Source organism: Crocodylus siamensis, chromosome 4 (assembly GCF_052110815.1).
Source record: "Crocodylus siamensis isolate JL-2025a chromosome 4, ASM5211081v1, whole genome shotgun sequence".
In the NCBI taxonomy this organism is placed as follows: domain Eukaryota; kingdom Metazoa; phylum Chordata; order Crocodylia; family Crocodylidae; genus Crocodylus; species Crocodylus siamensis.
Window position 1 is genome coordinate 68782501 of NC_143398.1, and position 19777 is coordinate 68802277.

The 19777-nt window shown below is 46.4% G+C and overlaps 1 protein-coding gene across 4 annotated transcripts in view; it reads right to left on the bottom strand.

Annotated features, from left to right (window-relative positions):
- PTPRR (protein tyrosine phosphatase receptor type R) overlaps positions 1-19777 on the bottom strand; it is a 231792-nt gene that overhangs the window by 142526 nt on the left and 69489 nt on the right. The window lies entirely within an intron of this gene.

The following is a 19777-nucleotide window of genomic DNA, read 5'->3' on the forward strand; positions in this document are numbered from 1 at the left end:
ATCCCCCATCAGTGATGCTGGGTCCTTGTCCTTCCCCACTTTACATTCATGGTAACATACAAGCCAGGGAAAAAAATGGGAGATCTGATGCCTTGTCCCAGAAGAGAAAATTCTACATGGAGTGCCCAAACAATCCCTCCCCAGAATTTCCTTTATGGAGTCACATCTCCAGACTTCCTCTTTTTCCTTTGGGCAGCCCTGACAAATAACCCATTTGCCTGGATGCTTGACCCAACCTAGCCTGAGCCCTCCTGCATGGCTTACAGTGGGAGATCATGTGACCCAGGGGAGCCTCAAAGCCCTGTGGGAGGGATATAAAACCTTAGTTTTATAGTTGGTAGGGTCAGAAGGGACCAGAGTAGATCATTTAGTCTGACCCCTTGCCATGGGCAGGAAAGGATGCTTTCCTTTGGCTGCCTACCTCCTTTTGAAGAACCCCCAGGGTATGGGCAAGCACCACTTCCCTTGGAAGCTGGTTCCAGCTCCTAGCTGCCCTGACAGTGAAGTAGCACCTCCTGATATCTAGCCTGAATCTACTCTCAGTTAACTTATGGCTGTTGTTCCTTATTACCCCCGGTAATGCTCGGGGGAACAGGGACTCTCCCCCTTGGCAAGTTTATAGACAGCCACCAGATCCCCTCTCAGCCTTCTTTTGTGGAGGCTGAACAGGTTCAGGTCCTGTAGCCTCTTCTCATAGGGCCTGCCCTGCTGCCCCCTAATCATGCAAGTGGCCCTCCTCTTGATGCTGTCCACATCCATCCTGAAGTGCGGCACCCAGAACTGGACGCAGTACTCCAACTGCGGCATGACCAATGTCGCATAGAGGGGGAGGATCACCACCTTGGACCTGCTCATGATGCATCTGTGGATGCATAACAAGGTGCAGTTAGCCTTCCTGACCACATCCCCACATTGGTGGCCATGTTCATCTTGGAATCAATAGTGATTCCAAGATCCTTTTTTGCCTCTGTGCTGATGAGAAGGGAGTTCCCCAGCCTGCAGGTATGCTGCTGGTTCTTCCTCCCCAGGTGCAACACCTTGCACTTGTCAGTATTGAAACCCACCCACCCCTCATCTGCCCACCTCTGTAACCTGTCGAGATCTAGTAGCCTGTCCCTTTCTTCTAGTGTGCTCGCTTCTCCCTACATCTTAGTGTCATCTGCAAACTTGAACAAGGTGCTTTTCACCCCCTCGTCCAAATCACTGACAAAGATATTGAACAGTGTGGGCCCAAGGACCGAACTCTGGGGAACCCCACTGCCCACATCTCTCCAGGTTGAAAATGACCCATCCACCACCACTCTCAGGGTGTGGCCCTCCAGCAAATTTATGACCCATCTGACTGTGTAGGCATTGACATCACAGATGCCTAATTTTTTAGTGAGAATGGGGTGAGAGACAGTGTTGAAGGCCTTCCTAAAGTCCAGGAAGACTATGTCCACTGTGACACCTGCATCCAAGGTTTTTGTGACCTGGTCATAGAAGGCCACCAGGTTGGTCTGACAGGACCTCCCTCTAATGAAACCGTGTTGATTGCCCCTAAGCATAAACTCCCCTGCTGGCCCCTCTCAGATGTGCTCCTGGATAATTTTCTCAAAGACCTTCCCCAGGACCGAGGTAAGACTAATGTGCCTATAGTTTCCTGGGTCCTTTTTCCTCCCTTTTTTGATAATGGGGACCACATTGGCCCTTTTCCAGTTGTCAGGCACCTCACCAGAGCACCACAAGTGCTCATAAAGCTGTGCCAGGGGTCCTGCAATGACCTCTGCCAGTTCTTCAAGCACTCTGGGGTGGAGATTGTCAGGACCTGCTGATCTGAACACATCTAGTCCCTCCAGAAGTTCCCTGACTAGGTCCTCACTGCCTCTGGGCCTGGCTGCGCCTCCCCTGGGTCTGTCTGGAATCCCAGTGGGAGGGGCGGGGGGATGTCCCTGTCCCTGCTCAGAAACATGGAAGCAAAGAATCTGTCAAAGAGATTATCTTTGTCATCTGGCGCTACCACCAGATTACCAAGCATGTCCTGCAGAGGCCCCACATTATTTGGCACCTCTTTTTACCCCTTATGTATTTAAAAAAGGACTTCTTGTTATCTTTAATCCGGGTTGCTAGTCCTAGATCCATCTCTGCCTTAACCTTCCTAATAGTCCCCTTACAATCTCGAGCCAAGGAGGTATAATTCTCCTTGGTGATGGCCTCTCCCTTCCATTGGGTGTACACCTCCTTTCTGGCTTTGAGGCATTCATGGATGCTTCTGGCCAGCCATGGGGGCTTTTGAGCACTCTTGCCCCCTTTGATCCACATGGGGATTGTCATGCTTTGGGGCTTGGAGGATTGTCTCCTTAAGGAACAACCACTCTTCCTGGACTCCCAACTCTCCTCCCCTCTGGGACCTCAGTGCCTCCCCGACTAGTCTCCTTTCTTTATTGAAATCCACCCTCCTGAAGTCCAGGGCTGCTGCCTTGCTTCAGGCCTTTGACACCCTGGACAGGATGGTGAATTCCAGCAGGCGATGATCGCTATCGCCCAGGTGGTTGAGCACCCACAGTCCCCTCACCAGGTCATCGCCTGTGGCCAGGACCAGGTCCAACGAGGCATTTCTCCTGGTGGGACTGTACACCGCCTGGGTTAGGTGAAGGTCCTGTAACTTGGCTAGGAACCTACGTCAGCAGTCAGACGTTCCCACTTCCTGAACAGCCTTGTCCCTGCAACAGTACTCCTCATAGTCCTGCTGTGGACCTCTGTGCCTGACTCTGCCCTGGACCTCCTGGGGCTTTGAACAACTACCTTGTTTGTGTCTTGCCTGTAGCCTTGTCTAGTTCCTGTTGCCTCTGCCTTGGACCCTCCTGCCTATCGCATCCTATCTGATGGATTCCTCAGCTCCTAACCTGTGGTCTGGCTTTGAACTCCCCTTCTCCTCCCCCCTGGTGCTCTCCTGGCATGAACCATCAGACCTGGACTGACTCCTGGCACTGTGACCCTCAGCTTGGCTCCTGGACCAAGGGTATTGTAGACCCTAGGTTTCTAAACCCTAAACCCCCACACTCGGGTCATACCAGATGAAATGCATTACAGCATCCTGCCAGGTTTTCTTTTAGGGAAGCTAAAGCTCTTCAGAATACAGTATTCTAGATCAAAGGAGGCACTTCATAGAGTGCTTACTAACAGATGTGCCAGAAAGATTCCTTGCATTTACCCTGCAGAGACTGGGCAGAGTAACAGTAGGACCAGCTTTTGGGGGAGGATCTGTCTACAGAGTTATACTATGGCAGGAATGCAGCAGTTGTACTGTATAGGGGTTGAGTTTACTTCCTCCTACCCCTATACATGAAGGCTAATGATTCAACAGATATAACTGGGTGCCTGTACGTGTGCTCCAACATGCTCCAATTAGAATGCATTGGTAATCGAAACTGCTCCACATTCTAACCAGAATGCTCTAGGATTGCCAAAACATAATATTTATAAGCTCCTGTGGGTTAAAAAATGTCTACTGGGGCACTTTAATTAAAGCTCATCAAATGTTTTAATGCATTTTAAACTTTGTGGGTTTAATTCATGTGATGCTACAGTGTTTTAATTAGAGCAGCTCTTCAGGAACCATTCTAATTAAAATGCCCCCCTCACCCACAAGCATGTGTATAGCACCACTGTCTCCCTTCTACACATAGCACCATTTGGACTGGAGTGCTTATTTTTGCTTCACTCAATGTTATGCTGCACAATTGTATTTAACTAGATTTCTCTTTAGCATTGGGGAAAGGAAGTAACTACTGCATCATGTTAGTACTCAGAGATGAAATAAAACCAATGCAAACACTGCTAAATAAACAGAAGAAATTATAAACTCAGTATAGAAACAAATGTCCTCTTGGCTCCCAAAGATGTCCCTCAAGCACTACGTCACAGATTACCTGTAGGTTACTTACCATGTCCCAGATAGTCAGTGTGGCACAGGCACATGATGTCTGCTTTGATTTTAGAGCACTAACTTAATAGATCAAGGTTAGAATACCAATATCCCTCTGTAAAGATAAATAGCAGCTGCAACAAAATAACATCAAATAAAATATTTCATTTATAAAAATAATAATATTGTTTCATGCAATAACAATAAAAATGAGTACCTATATGTCCTCATTTACACTTATGTATGTGTATATAACAAAAATGAAGTACATTAAAATAAAGGAACAACATAGAATTAATAATAAGACAGAATGATTAGCCCTGTTCTGCAAAAGATATCTTGAGCTCTGCAGGATTTGGGGTCAGGCATTTCCCCAGGAGCTTTCCAGAACAAGAATTTGGAAATAGAGAAATCTCACTCAGGTCTCCTTGTTTCTGTCAATACAAAGACAGCAGATGACAATGCATGAGCCAAAGAAAAATATCCAACTCACTTTCCCAGAGTTGTGATTTTTCTGCATGGATGATGGAAATAAAATGATCAAAAATGTACTTTTGTAACTAATATTAGCAGATATGTCTATAAATAAGCATAAGGGACAAGCCTGCTGAGATGGAAAGTCACATTTTGCAGTATTTTCCAGAGCAAAAGTATTTTTGTTTCTCCATAGGCATCTGAGTATTCTTATTAACTTCCCCAGAATTATTCATGTGCTCAGATTTATTTGGCTGCCCTGCTACATATTAGTCTTTAAATTTTATACAAATAACTTAGTGAGGTAAAGGAAAATACAAGATGTATAGCAGCCCTTGTTATTATTCACAGTTCCAATGTTTGTCATGGGAAAAAATTACCATCATGTCACTTACAGGACATCAACTTTTCCAAATATTCGTTGCACTTCATGAATATTTTGTAAAACTTGGCATCAAATCTAAAACTTCTTGTTACAAAATAAAATTAGAATATAATGCAGTGGGCCAATATTTATGATATTTACAATGCATATTCTGATATTAGGTTTTGTTCATGTTGGATATATTTCAAGCAAATTTTATTCATGTGGTTTTCATTTAAGTATCGTGACAATTTGCCCAGCTTCAAATATTTTATATATTCATTGCATTTTCCTATATTTTTAATATTTTTCTAGGCAATAAAAGTTCAGCACAATGAACATTACCTATTATGTCCCTGTACAGTTACAAGATATTAGTATTTTTTCTACAATGGGGTTTTGACTTATAGAGCAAATTAGAAAAGTTTCATACTTCTTGAAAACCACCTAAAACTCTTCCTCTGAGTAATGTTGTATCTATTCAGTAAATTATATTAGCTTGATCCTACATGTACTAAACTCAATACCAACTTCCCTAATAACTTCACTTTGTGAAGTTCTGAGCCCGAACTGCTGCCTCATGGACAGGTACTTTTGGGAAATTTGTGGAAGAAGCTTCAGGGTGAATTCCAGTAACTTCTATTCCAATATGCTTTTAATGGAGCCTAAGCAAAATTCAGAAACTTGCCTGGCTTCCTGCCAGCCTATCCAGCTCCTCTGTTGCAAAGGTCAGGCTTCCAGGGCCCACAACTATGGGACATTCTTCCATGTTGACTGCCTCAGTGTGAATTGTGCTGATCATTAGATCCATATTTCCCAAGGCCCTGCCTCTACTGCAAACTTCTCAATAGGCAGGTAGGGGAGTATAATTAGTTTTACATATACTACATTTGAGTGTTTAGGAATTAAACTATCGCTGGATTTCAGTTTTCCCAAAATGTGAGGAGTTTTTGGTGTTCCTTTCTAGTGCAGAATGAAAAATATTTGAAAACTTGAAAATATTTGTAGAACCAAAATGTGGTTTTCCAACCAATTCAAAGCTTTATTTTAATACCACCTGAATGTTGCATGGAAGTGCTCTTTTCCCTATTTTACAGAGATGAGGCATAAAATAACCCAACATCATATAACAATTTTATAGTGCGGCAGAGAACTGAACCCGGCTTTCCTGAGTTCCACCGCATCATAACTACTAGACCACCCTCCATCTCTTGCTCTTGCTGACACATGAGTAGGAGCCAAAATAAAGTGCTTGTAACAGGGGGCCTTCTCAGGGCTGATTTTCCTGTGGCCCGCCCACCTGTTTCGGGGCTAACTGCCTGCCCTCTCACCCACCACACTTTGTTGTTAATTAATTAATTGATGTTAATTAAGCAGGAGGCTGCCCATTTCTTGCCCCAATGCTAGGGGTGCTATCTGTGGGTCCATTCCTCCCCTACACTGCAGCCTAAGCCTCACAGATGGCATCCAGCTGTTGTCAATATCACCAGCCCCACACTGGGCCCCAGAATCCTGCTCTTTGAACCCCACCTGGATCCCTCCATTCAGGCAGTCTATTCCGCCTTCATTCCCAGCTGCATAGCTCCCTGAGCTGCTTTCCCTTTACAGGTGTGGTCCCCCCAGGACCTTTGGCTCTACTGGCCCTGGCCCACCCCCAGGCCAGTCAGAACCCCAGGCCCTCAGCTCTGGGCATCCCTTGTGGTGGGCCCCTGGCCCTTTGACCCTTCTGGTCCTGGCCCCAGCATGGACCAGTCAGGGGATGTCAAGACAGGTTTGAGTCTATGGCCCTACTCTCTCACTGGGGTCTACCTTCCAGACCCTACAAGGGGGTAACCCACCCAGTTGTGGGAGCTGGGTTTAAGGCACCCCAACCCACCTTTCACCAGGGTGGTAACTGGCCTGGCATTTCCTGGGGGCTCCTGTGCCACTGAGAGCCCCACCAGGCCACCCACTCCCAGCACGGTGCAGTTTCAGGTCATGCCGAGGACCAGGAGCCTCCTGACCATCCCCTACAGCTCCTCCCTCACCTCCAGATGATACCGGCAGCCCTGAAGCCAGGCAATGTTGTTGCTTGCCCTTCCAGCAGCAAAATGCCCTGTTTATATGGGCAGCCCTGGATCCAAAATGGCTGCCCTAATAGGGCACCTGCTGACTGCTGTCTTCAGGCCCTTAAAGTGGCCGGCACAAACAGTGCCCTGCCACAGTGCCCTATGCTACTTCCATGGACACTTGAACCACAGTCCCAAATTAGTGCCAGTCAGGGGCTCCCCCAATATGCTATTAAAGTCATACAAGACTAGAGTCAGGTAGGTTGAGGGCATTGCTAGATCAGTCCTTCCAGTATGGATGAATGGGTACTGTGGATGGGGCATTGTTCTTCTCATTCCTGTATCACTGAGGCAGTCCACACAGAAAAATGCCCCATACCTATGGACCCTGGAAGCCTAGCCTCTATAACAGAAGAGGTGGGTAGGCAGACAGGCTGCATTAGTTTTACGGCTTATTCCAAATATCACTTAAGACAATGGAAAGAATCCTGCTAGCATGATCATGAGTTGGATTAGGCCAACAAGATGCAGGATTTACCATGCTATTTCCAGGTTTACCTGAACCATCTTTTTTACTTTTGCCCAGTAGGAAGACTCTGCTCTATACCATCATTTCATCTATGCTCCTTTTTATCTGTACTGTTTAAAGAAAATGTAACAGAAGCAAGCTCTATGTTTCCAAAGATAGCTACTTAGGTTGGTATTTGTTCTGTTTGAGCAATTCAGTCATTTTACCAGCAATAACTCCCACTTTGTTTCAGTGGAATTGCTATCTTTCCATGATGAGGCACTAATGATTTTCTTTGTTTTTTAAAAAGGATATATTTTAGCTTAAAGAGCATACAAGCAGTGCATGCACAGTGTTAAGGCCATGGAATATATGATCTGAAGACAAATTAACTTGTATTGATGGCAATAAATTCTAACTCCTTTTTTGGTAGCTACCACTTGCTCTTCCACACCTCCTTACCATCTGTGATAATGGTTTGGTATGTAAAATTCACCTGAACTATTTCACATGTGCAAAAAAACCCCAAGTTAAAAATACAGCAATTTAAATCTATAATGACAACCTGATACCCAGAAAAAAAGCCATATTAGTCATTGGAATTCAGTTTAGCAAGTTGAATGCCACATTATGGGGATTAGATTTATGGCCATTTGAAAGTTTATAGATTCACCACTAGGAAATCTAAAGGAGGTGGCTAACTTTTAACATGATTTTTTTCCATAAATATTTCAAGGTAAGTTGTAGGATTTAGTAATGCCTATTTCAAAGCAGGATGATCTAATAGATGGACATGAGCTGAGGGAGTCAGGAAACCCAATGAGGGTTTACCAACTTTGCAACAAAGGGAAGGCCTTCACAGAACAATTCATCTGTTTTTTCGCTTAACCCATGACTGTCCCGTCCATAGAAAATGGCCGCTGTCTGGAGTTGGAGGTGCTTAAGATGTTTGCTTATTTGTCTAGAGCTCATTTACTGCTTTCAGTTGAGCTGGCACCTGCTTATTTTGCAATGAGCACACAGACAAAATTCACTTAAGACTTTCGGTGAATTTCCCATGTTTCTCCAAAAAGGAAAGACAGTTCTTCTGCTATTAATACTATTGAATGTAGAAAATTTCAGTAAAAAGTCAGGAGATATTTCCTGAGACATTCACAGGGAAGACACAGTATCATGTATATCACTTTGCCATGGGATTGCTCTCAACTTAGGCTAAACTAGCATAGGTGCTCAGGCCTGGATGCCACTCACTAAGTTAACTGTAAAGACACATACAGTAGCACTTGTGACTTTTTGTCAAGTTAGAGAGCATTCACAATAGAAGCTTATGAGAAGCTTGGATATCTGCCACTGTACAGAAGCCATTCTACTTCATGAGTGCTGAGGAAACAAATAAATCGACCAGAATATTTTGATACAGAATTTGAACAAAGTGATAAAAGGGACCTGCACTAGGGAAAAAAGAGTTTGTCCATTTCTTTTTGAGAGATCAGGAAAAGCAAAATATATTGTTGGTTATAGCATTTGTTTTTTCTTTAAGTGAGCATCATTACCTGCCTATTTTTTATGCAAGAAATCCAGGTTTGTCTGCAATGAATGTCATCATGAAGGTTAGACAGTGAGACGATGGCATCCCCCAAAAAGGGTAAAAACTGAGGCTAATAAAAGGTAAGGAATTTTAGCCATAACTCTGTTTCTGTTTGTTTTCTTAACAACTATTTACTATGAGTGACTATCATATTAGAAAAATACACTTTTTGTGAGAGATTCAGCCCGTCATCTTTTCTGTTTAGTTATGTATGTCATAGAATTACTATTATTTCCGAATACAAATAATTTGGGGTACACATTTTCATACACAGATATTTTCCTGAACTGTGTTTACACTGTCATGTTTAGTTTCTATTTAAACTTGATGTTAACATATGCTGAGTTTTAGCATTTTAATGTTTTCATGAACCACGGTTTTGGTATGACTATATTTTGGTACTTTTATAATTTGAGTTAAGATGGGCATGAGTTAAGTGCCAAATCAAGTGTCAGGTATGTTCATCATCAGATGACAGCTATTTCCACCTCAGATACACCCTGGCTTTCAGGAAGAAGCCAAACTCTGGAATATACACCTAGAATAGGTATATAGGAATATCAGACAATGGATAATTACAATTCAACAAGAAATGACTCAGTTTACACAGGCAATAACTAAAGTGCATCTCAAAAGGAAATCTCATGCTGAGAGAGTGTCTCTCTCTTTGTGTGTGTGTGTCTCTCTCTCAGATCAGAATGGCTTAGAGCAATCCGATTGAGAATTTATAATGATTTTCCTGTCTTTCTTGAAAATAATTAAGATTAAGGAAGAAATTGTAACTTGTTATACAGATGCCTGTCTAGGGTTAGCAAATCATCTGTATAATACACGTGTTTCTTGAGACATGAATAGAGAAATGGAGAGGCGGTGATAATGACAACATATTTAAAAGATGCCTTTTTAGATGAAAGCTTGTTAAGGAGATGTATATACCATGTTGCAAATTCTAGTCCTCAACTGTAATAGCTGGTTACAGTCTAAAATAACTAGTTGAGAGCTGGTAACTGTTGAACGCAGGGACTCTCAAGGTGCAGACAGAAGAGCAGCTCCCTGCTGTAACGCTTTACAGGAAGTACTATGAGTTACAATGATCCCCTGGACCCAACAGAAGTTTACTGTTGGGTCTGGGGAGTTAGGGAGTCCATCTGCTGGCTGCATGTCTGCAGCTGGTTTCTGCTAGCAATCCCCTTCTCCCTCCCAGTTCAAGTGCTGTTTTCAGAATGGGAGGGAGGAAACACAGTGGAGGGAACTCATTCTACTTAGATGCTGGAGGGTGGTGTCGGTGGATTGGAGCCTCCCTACCTCGGGGGTCCCCAATCTACTCACCAAACCCTCCAGTGCTGGCTGAAAGAAAACACAGACTGAACTCCCTCTACTCCCTTTCCCTCCTTCCATTCTGAAGACAGCACTGGAGCTGCAGTCAGCCCAGCTCTGCATGCAGACACAAATTACTGAAGGTGCTCTGTTTCATGCAATGAGGGTTTAGATTTTCATGGGATCTGGCTCTTTTAAAGCGCTCTACAGCCATGCACTTTTGTTTGGTCATGGCTGTAGGATGCTTTCAGGAGCCAGATCAGGCAAACATTGTCACTGTTTGTGCCTTTAGAGGTTGTTTCTAGTTAGAGAAACACAATAAGATTGCTATGTTATGTAACCCTGGGCACCGCACAGCACATGCCCTCACCTGAATAGTGGGATCCTGGGGTACCTGGTAGCCAGTAGCCCTGCCCAGCCTCCCTGGGAAGCTGCTGCAGTGCCCCCAAGTGGAGAGCCTCCTCTTACAATCAAGCACCCTCGCAGACAATTCTCAAACTATTTACAAGATGCTCTGTTTCATGCAATGAGGGTTTAGATTTAATTATTTACAACATAACAAATAACCATTAAATAAACACCTTGATATACCAACTAATAGACCCTCAAGAAATTATTTATACAGTCTCTCACTTGCACACATGTACCAGGGGATCCCGTGTGCACTGCCCCTGGTGGGGTGTCTCAGGGAGTGGAACAGTCTGTGTCCCTGCACGTGGTCTGTGGACGCTCCCTGGCTGCAAGCAGATCTTTCCTGGTTTGGAGTGTCCACACAATCAGCTCCTCTCTGACCCTGGCTCTGCAGGCTTCCGGGCTGGAGAGAGGAACTGGGTACTGTATCTCTCCTGTGGCAGCCCTTTCTGCTGCTCCTCAGGGCACTCCTAGGGGCTTTCTGAGGGACCGCTGTGTTGAGACTCTGCCTCCAGTCTCCAGCCTGTCCCTCAGCCCTGCTCTCCCTCTCTCTCTCCAGCCTGTCCCTCTGTCCCTCTCTCTTTCTCTCCAGCCAGTCCCTCAGTCTCTGTCTCTGTCTCTGTCTCTGTCTGTCTGTCTGTTGTTTCCTCCCACGGGAAAAATGCTCCCCCCTTTTATCCAAGCCTCTCAGCCAATCCCAGCCCAGAGCCCTTCCCCGGTTTGCTCACGGCTCTGTTTCAAGACTTTCCTGGGGTTACATCACCTTTCCCACTTCCAACAGGGCTGCCTCCAAAGTAGCTTCACTTGCCCTCAGAGCCTATAGTGTCCCCGCTGGGACAAACTCTGTCTCTCTGCCAGGCAGCCCTCTCCATTCTTTCAGGTAGGTCCATTTTTTAAATTCTGCTACAGTTATAATTTTGTATTTTGTTTCCAAAGCAAATACTTGCTTAGGATCATAGGAAAGTAGGGCTGGATGGGACCGCACAAGGCTATCTAGCCCAGCCCACTTTCTCAAAGCAGGATCATCCCTGACTAAACAACTCTAGCTGTGTGTGTCTAACCTGTTCTTAAAAACTTCCAAGGATGGAGATTCCAGCAGCTACACTGGGTATCCTGTCCAATACTTAACCATCGTCATGGTAAGAACATTTGTTCTAATCTAAATTTCCCCCACTGGAGCTTGAGGCCATTGCTCCTAGTCCTGTACCCTACAGCCACAGAGAAAGTCCCATCTCATCCTTACTGTAATTGCCCTTAAGGTATTTGAAGACTGTTATCAAATCCCTGCTCAGTCTTCTCTTCTCCAGACTAAATAACCTTAGCTCTTTTATCCTTTCCTCATAAATCATGTTTCCCAGGCCTCTGATCATTTTTGTCACTCTCTGCCAAACTCTTTCAAATCTGTCTTTTTTGAAGTATGGGGTCCCATCCTGGACACAGTACTCCAGGTAAGGCCTAATTAGGGCCAAGAGAGCAGCAGGGCCACTTTCATAGTTTCATAGTTTCATCAGTGTTAGGACCTGGAATGGATCTTACAAGTTCATTGGATCCAGCCCCCCCGGCACTTGGGCAGGAAAGACTGTAGGGGTCAAATGACCCCAGCAAGGTGGGTGTCAAGATGCTTTTTGAAGGTTGTGTGGTATGAGCATACCTACTGGACTGGGCTGTTTCCTTGATTTGCAAGAGACACTCTTGTTAACACAACTTCCTATGTTGTTGGCTTTTTTGCAACAAGAGCACACTGCTGCCTTATTTTCATCTTACGATCCATTAAAATTACCATGTTCTTCTCTGCAGTACCATAACTGATCATTCCATAATCTGTATTTGCACATGAAATTATTCTGTCCCAAGTGCAGACTTTGCATTTGACCTTGTTGATTCTCATCAGACTGATTGCAGACCATTTCCCCAGTCTTTCCAGGTCATTCTGGATCCTATCTGTACCTTCCAAATTGTCTGCAACTTCATCCAACTTGGTATCACCACAAATTTGTTAAGTATGCACTCACTCCCATCATCTAAATAATTAATGATGTTAAATAATACAAGACCCATAACAGACCCCCAAGGACCCTACTTTACCTTCTCCCAACTAGACATTGAGCCATTGATGACTAGATTGATGAGCACAATGATCCAACCACCTTACAGTACTTTCATGTAGTCCATATTTCCTTAGCTTGTTAATGAGAATGTCATAGGACACAGTGTCATAAGTCTTGCTAAAATCAATATATATCACATCCACTGCTCTTCATTCATCCACAGAACCTGTTACCTTATCACAGAAGGAAATCAAATTGGTTAGGCATGGCTTGCTCTCGGTGAATCCATGCTCAGTTTTCCTGATCACTTTGTTTGCCTTTAGATGCTTCAAACTAGATTCTTCAAGGACCTGCCCCACGATCTTTCCAGATAAGTAAGTCAGGATGACTGGTCTACAATTTCCCAGATCCTCCTTCTTCATTTTCCTAAAGATGGGCACTATATTTGCACTTTTTCAATCACTTGGGGCTTCACCCAACCTCCACAAGTTCTCAAACATGGCTCCAAAATTACCTCAGCCACATACCCTAGGGTAAATCCCTTTTTCTTGTATAATCTATCTTTCTTACATAATAAAACTTATTCCTGTTTTATGTAACATACTGATTGCCTGTGGGTGGAATGATTCCACAATAACTGGTGGGGAGGAAGTGGAGAAAACCACTGGAACACTATCTGCGCTCTCCTCCAAGCTATAAGCTCCAGTCAGAGCGCTGTGTTAGTCTGGGATTTTGTCCAGCAGAGGAGTCTGGGAAACAAGATTCAATCTACACTGGAAGACAGGTAGCCAGAATGCTGGGGAGAGGGCTTTGTGCTCTCAGGTTCTACCTCTCAGGGATTATAATATGCAGAAAACCAGTTCTGATACCATTATGTAGGTCCTTCAACTAAGTCAATGAAACCTAGAATTGATATGCGTGTTAATATAAATGGCATAGTGTATTTTTGGTGCTGGTGGTGGTATTTGGGGGCTTTTGTTTGTTTGGTTTTGTTCGAAAGAAACACAATCCTGTTCATTTAAAAATATTTGCAGGTACATGGGTTTACGTCCTTAACAATGCTGGAAAATAAGTTTCAAAACTAAGTAGCTCTGTGCAAAAGTTAATTAAACAAGGCTACACATTCTATAGTACATTTTCTTTCTTCTGAAAGAGTTGTTTACTCTGTCTTTGGAAAACTTTTTTCTTTTTTTGAATGCTAACAAGAATTAAGAATTCATTTCTGCAGAACATTGATATAATTTTTTGCATATGGGCACATATATTTTTTGCATTAGGCAAGGATTTCTATAGGCGAATATCTTTTATTGGACCAACTGCAAGGCTGGGAGACATCAGGACATCAGTAATATAAATTGTCTTAAACATTTTGAACAGAGAAAAAGAAATATATGATTGATTTTAAATAAATATATAACACTTAAATGACTTCCATGAACTAACATTGAAGCCAAAGAGTAAGATACACAATCCTTTGGTAAATGGGAATTAATTAGTATAATGATATTTTAATTACGGGAGAGACTCTGTATTATTCCTTGAATGCAATGGGAACATATGGAGAATTATAACATTTAATATAAAATTGTAATTTCAAACCAGACTGTTTATAATAATAACAACATGCTTGTAATGTGGCATGAAAATCTGACTTGCTTTACTTCAGTATAAATAAAGGAAACAGGTAAGTGAGGTCCCTTCCAGCCTTACTTTTCTATGAAATAACTCTGTTTGTATTTATATTGTAATTACATTATATTGTAAGGACCTACACCTAGATAAAATCTGTGTTGTAGAATTACCATTGCTTCACTCCGAGGCTAGGGACAGACATTCAAAAAGCTGGAGCCTGAATTGATTCAGCCTTTGCAGGTTAGTCTAACCTGCAGAGAGTGAACTGGTTTATAAAAGAAGAGACATGCAGGCACATGCCTGCAGTTGCTCAGGCTAGGTGCCAGGGGTGCTAGAGAGCACCCTTGGCTGCAGGGAAGCTGTGCTGGAGGGGGCACGGCCAGTCTGGGCTGAGCTGAGCAGAGAGGGGTTTAATTCCCAGCTCCTGTGCCACTGGCAGGGACCCAAACCAGGTCTGCTCGTTGCTACCCCATCACTGCTGCAGCAGGGACTATAGCCCCTGAGGCAGAGGGGGGCAGACGGTAGTCTCCTCTCTACCCCTACTGGCAGCTGGGTCTGCCCTGCCCCATTCACTGCTACACTCACTCCTTGTAGCGGAATAGACCCCTGCTGTCCCCTCTGTGGGACAACGGAGGGAGGGGGAATAACTCCTGTCCCTGCCCTGCACAAGGGGCCCTATGGGTTGGCTGTGCCCTTATCAGGCCACTGCAGTGGGAGGGGGTAGAGCTCTTGGTGAGGACAGCAGCCCATCATAATGTCTGGTAGTGTGAGCCCCTTCCTGGTATGGGCTCCTGTTGCGAGGTGGGCAGAGTTGCAGCGGGCTATGCCTGGCAGCACTGGAGCCCAGAGGGGGCCAGAGCCCCCCAGCACCACTACCATGGCCACTTTCCTTTCTCCACAGCGTGCCCCCCCCCATGGGAAGGGTCTTCTGCCCTGTCACAGTTGCTCCCTCCTTGCCACTCCAGTGGCCAGGCAGGGACACAGCCAGAAGCTGTTGCCTGGGTGGATCTGGCCTGTGGAGGGGCTTTTTCTGGTCCCCGGTGGGTCCCTCAGTCCCTCCAGGCTGAGGTGCCACTCCCTGGGCATGCAGCAGGCCTGGGGCTGCTCCATGCCAGAACTGCCTTTCTCAGCAGCATGGCCACAGCAGCACCTTTGCTGCTGATGCTTACCCCAGGCCAGAGGTACAGCGTCAGCACAGCCCTGACCCTGTGTGCCCTGCGCTGGCTCCAGGCTCACTCATCCAGGCTGAGCCCTGGCCGTGGGGGAGAAACAGCAGCTCAGACGGGTAGCACTGGGTGAAGCCAGCACTGGGTGGCTGCAGCAGACCCATGCTGAGCAGCCATTTCTCCCCCACTCCCACTGCTAGGCTCAGATGGGTAAACCTGAAGCCAGCGTGGGGTGCACAGAGCAAAAGTGGCCCCTCCCACAGCTGGCATTTGCTGCAGCTGCCCAGTGTCAGTTTTGGGAGGCTGGACCTGGAAGTGCCCACAGCAGGACGGGGAGGGGCAGCTCTTGCGGTTTTCCATGGCCCTGCCTGGTCCAGCATGGGCATGGGGAGTGGCTTTAACAGAGCCACAGCTGCTGTGGGTGGCCCCGGCCCCAAGGCTTGGCTCAGCCCTGGTTAAGGCAGCTGCTTGGTGGTGCCAGGCCGGGCCACGCCAGGCCATAGGGATGGGGCCACCCCTGGTGGGTGCAGCTCAGTGACAGGGAGGTGAGCTACTTCCCCTGTCAGTGAGCGGGGAGGGGGGGGGGGTTGGGGAAAAGTCCCCATCTGGGGCTAGGCAGCATTGCATAGAGCCCCCCCACCCCACCCCACGGCAGTGGGGGAGGAGCAGGAGGAAGACAGGAGGGGGGCTCTATGCGTGGCTGCCTGGCCCAGCCCCCGAAGGGGACTCTCCTCCCTGCTCCTCCCCTCCTCCCTCCATGAGGCGAGGTGGGGGCTTTGTGCCTGGCCAGGGTGTGGGAAGTGGCTGTAAAAGCCACAGCCACAACCACAGGGGAAGAGCCCCCCACTCTGGGGCTGGGCAGCCTTGCATAGAGCCCCCCACATCCCAGCCCTGCAAAGGCAGAGAGGGCAGGAGGAAAGAGGTCTAGTCCCACTCCAGTGCCCCACAGAACCTGCTTTCCCCCCCAGTGCAGACCAGAGTCTTTCTCCCCGCCCCACAGGACACCCATCCTGGCATGGTGTTGTTAAGGTGAAGGGGGAAGACAGAAGAGTTAATTCTTCCCTCTGTCGCTTCTGCCCTGCAGCCAGGGTCTGCCATCCCCAGGGGCCACTGCTGCAGACCCCTATCCTCTGCTCCCTGGCTGACAGGCAGACCTTGGCTGCGGTGGGGGAAGAGGGGAAGGAGGGAAGAATTAATTCCTTCCCTGCTCACTTTGCCTTAATGGAGCCATGCTGCCCAGTGTGCCGCCCTGTTCCACCCCTGCTCTGGCTAGGAGCAGAGGGGAGGGGCCAGCCCAGCTCTGGAGCAGAGGAGAGCCCCATCCAGAGAGCATCCTGGGGTGCTGTGGGTCTCTGATTTATCTTAAACCAGCAAGGAGTCTGGGGACATTGCTTCAACCAGCAAGGGGTCTGGGGACATTGCATAAACCAGTTTGAGCTGAATCAGTTAAGACTGATAGTACATTCAACCAGGTTTATCTCAAACTGGTTTTGGCCATTTTCAAATTGATTTATGTGCACTGAATGTCTGTTTGTTCTGTTACAGGTTTAAGCAAGTTTCTGATCATTTACATCAGTTTATGTGTAATGTCTGTCCCTAGCCCTACCATTCAGCTGCCTTTGTTTATAAAAAGACAGAATAACTATTAACAAATTCAACTGTATCATAAATGTGTTTTTTTGTCTGCTGATATCACTGTGGGAACTTAGTAATTTTTCAGAAACATGTAGTCATAGTATTTAATCAATGGCTTTCCTTGAATCTAAACCTAGAATTTTAAGCAATCATAATTCATTTGGAAGCCTTAATTCTGGCAGCCAAATACAAAATGAGCTCTTTGCCCATTTTAGTCCTGTAACTATAATCATCTTTTCAACCTAGAGTAGCAGCAGCTGAAGTACAATTATGGCTACCACTGAAAAACTGAAGTCCCAACAGATAAGGTGAAAGATTATGTCCCATCAGGATACACAGTATACAACCTGTGTCCCCCTGTATTTTGAGATAGAACTAATGTCTCTGGAAAAACTGCAAACCACAAGCAGCTATTAAATACATTTACCCAAATGAAATATATTTGTTTTGGACTACTTCTGCTAATCTTCCAACACTTTTAAAAAGATTCATTTTATTTGCTGGCATACAAGTACTAAAAACTGCTATCAAAACTAGTACCATATTTCCCTGAAGCCAAGACAAACCTGCCTTCCCCCACACAGCCTCAGGTTCCCACCCCACCTCCCTGGTCTTCTCCATGTGCTGCTTCATCCCCCCATACCTTGCAGCCTTGGGTCCCCACCCTGCCTTCCCCCGTCTCCCCTCCCTGCACAGCCTCTACCGCTCCCCCATCCTCCTTGCCGCTCTTGCTCCTGCTCCTTCTTGCCAGATTCTATCTCCTTTGCAGCCTGGGACATGGAGCATGGCCTCGTCCAGCCCTGCAGCAGCAATGCCAACTCTGTGCTGCTGCTATGGGGCTATGCTGGGGCCATGCTCCATGTCCCAGGCTGGAATGGGACACAGCTTGTTGGTGCCAGAGCAAAGGTAAGCAGTGGCTCCTGCATAACCTCAAATCCCTGGCATGTGGCTGGATCAGGCAGGAGCTGTGTCAGCTGCACCCACAGGGCCCAAAGCAGTGCACAGGAACATAGCACAGCACCAGCCCAGCCCAGCCACATGCTGGGGACTCAGAGGGGGTGCAGGGATCACAGCGTGATCCTGGGATTACAGCAATTCAAGGTGGGGTGGAGCAGTCCTGGGCTGGCAGTGGGTCTGGAGGGTCAGAACTGGGCTCTGGGTGGTGGCATCAGGTGCTGTTGGGGATGGTTGGGGCACAAGAGTGCTACAGTATGGGGGCTAGCCAGAAGACAGCCCCCATACTGTAGCACCCTCATGCTCCATCCAGCTCCAGTCACTGTCTGTACATGCGCTGAGGTGGCATAAATTAGTCTGCTGTAGGACAGTACTCAGTACTTGTCTCAGGCAGTACTGTCCTATGGTGGAGTTAATTAATTTACTGTGCCCTAATATGGGCACATGTGTAGAGGGTGACACCTTTCTGTGGAGCTAATTAGTCAAATCCACAGTAAAGCACGTGTGTAGATGCGAATCTGTATTGTTTCTGTATTGTTTCTGACTTGCCCACATGTAAAATGAGAGTGTAACAGTTGCTGTGCTTTAGAAACCTTGCCCTTTTGGGTAAGTACAGTGCTGGGAAATGGGGAGAAAATCTTCTACTCCCCTGCAATTAGTTTTGCCTCAGACTCACAGCAGCTGAGGCAAAACTGGCTGTGGAGGAGCAGGAGAAGTTCACTGGGGCTAAGGCAAACCTCTCTGGGGTTCAGAAAGGGAAGAATCCCCCTCAGCTCCCTGGGGCTACTCTGGGCTGGGGTGGGGGGAAGCTCCCTAAGGTGGGGGTTCCCTAGTGCCCCCATGCTGAATTGCACCCAGGCACCCAGGCTGGAGGACTGCTTCTCCCTCCATCCTGTGGCAGCAGCTAAAGCAATCAGCAGCTGGGAATGGAGGGAGAGGAATTCCCTTAGTTCCCCAGGTTGCCCGCATCAGGAAGGTGGCAGGGGGAGGCTGCTGAGGGTCAAAAAGCCTCCACCACAGGGACTTTCCCTCCCCGTGTGCTGTGTAAGCCCTGCCTATGGGAGCCTGGGGGTCTGTTCCCCTGCCCTCCCTGTCCCTATGGGCTGATGGACTCAGGCAGGAAGCAGGCTAGGGAGCAGAGGGGAGAGGCAGTCCCCGCTTTACTGGAGCCAACAGCATAGTCCAGGGCTGCAAATCATCCTGGGATGTTGGGGGAGTGCGAGTTAACTTGAGCCGGGAAGGGATCTGGGACAGAAGTTTCATAAACCACTTTGACCTAAATCAGTTAAGCCTGATGCTACATCCAACCAGGTTTATCTTACACCAGTTTAGGTCATTTTGAAAGCAGTTTTACGTGCACTGAACTTCTGTTACAGGTTTAAAACTGTTTCTGATCACTTAAACGGGCTTATGTGTAACTTTTGTCCCTAGCCTTTAAAATGACTCCAAATATATGTGTCTGTACCCTAAGGATACGCCATCCTGGAATAATCCAGAGTGGTTTGTAGATCACTGTACTGGAATGTGGGAGAAGCAAGTTCAAGTGCTCTCAGGTAGTGGTGGAAGCTAAACCTGGGTCTTCAGCATCCTCAGAGAGTACACTCAGGTATTAGATAAAAGGTGATGGAAACTATATGTCTATGATTGAACCTTCCTCCATTTTTCCTGCCAAAACTGTTATGCTGAATTTGACCTGCTTTAAACAGTGATGCATTCTTGAGTAAA